This window comes from Gossypium arboreum, chromosome 4 (genome assembly GCF_025698485.1).
Source record: "Gossypium arboreum isolate Shixiya-1 chromosome 4, ASM2569848v2, whole genome shotgun sequence".
Taxonomy (NCBI): domain Eukaryota; kingdom Viridiplantae; phylum Streptophyta; class Magnoliopsida; order Malvales; family Malvaceae; genus Gossypium; species Gossypium arboreum.
In genome coordinates this window covers 18,903,445-18,904,417 of record NC_069073.1, presented here as the reverse complement: position 1 = coordinate 18,904,417, position 973 = coordinate 18,903,445, and the positions used below count along the sequence as shown (strand labels likewise).

Here is a 973-nt window from a genome sequence, read left to right as displayed (position 1 = left end):
TCCACTTCAAGTACTCCAGCGACTCGTCTTCCTGCCACTGCTCGATTGGTTAGCCATTGATAATTTTTGCTAGAAATCCTCTCAATGATTTCATAAGCCTCGTTATAAGACTTAGAAAGGAGAGCACTATTAGCAGAAGCATCCACTACCATTCTCTTGTGAGCATTGAGACCATTATAGAATGTCTCAAGTTGGATGCAATACGAGATTCCTTGATGAAGGCACTTCCATAATAATTCTTTGTACCTTTCCCATGCCTCATACAAGGACTTGTCATCCATTTTTTGGAAAGTAGTGATCTTGTTCCTCAACTTAGCATTCTTGCTAGGCGGGAAATACTTCATGAGGAATCTTTCTGCTAACTAGCTTTAGCTCGAACTGTTGTGCCTCAATTTCGGGTCTCCTAATACCCGGATTAAGATCATGAAACACTGGCATGACATACTGTCTTAGAGCTCTATCCCTATCATCAGCAATAAGGATAGGATACTGAGCAGGGTTTGCTTTATTTCCTTGATTATGATATTCGTAGCTTATCTTTTCGATCCTTCTCTGAATTGCTTATCTTCTTCGTTATCAAAAAGTTTTTTCAATTTCAGGATCTACAGGGAGTAAATCAATGACTCAATCAATACTCATAAACACCTGAAACAAACACAGAAAAATTAATGAAGTTAAAATTGAATAGAAAAATAAACCAAAATGAAAAATTCAAATTCACAAATAATGACTTTTAAACAGAACTCGGCAACGGCACCAAAAACTTGGAATGATGGAAATATGCAAGTGTACACAAATATTATCAAGTAATAAAGTGGAAAGTAAATGTCGAGTTATCGTTCCCACAAGGACTGTGTAAGAAAATATTTATGAAATGCAATTAAAAAGACTTTGGTGAAGGAAAATCTTTTGTTTTGAAAGAAAAGGGTTTAATAAAATTAGATTTTATCTAAGAAAATTAAAAGGTAAAAAT

At 34.8% G+C, this 973-nt stretch overlaps 1 non-coding gene across 1 annotated transcript; it reads left to right on the top strand.

Moving 5' to 3' along the window:
* Positions 1 to 207: 207 nt before the first annotated feature.
* Positions 208 to 314, top strand: LOC128292059 (small nucleolar RNA R71). Its single transcript, XR_008282044.1, has one exon. It is a non-coding gene; the product is annotated as a small nucleolar RNA R71 (small nucleolar RNA).
* The last annotated feature ends 659 nt before the right edge of the window (positions 315 to 973 follow it).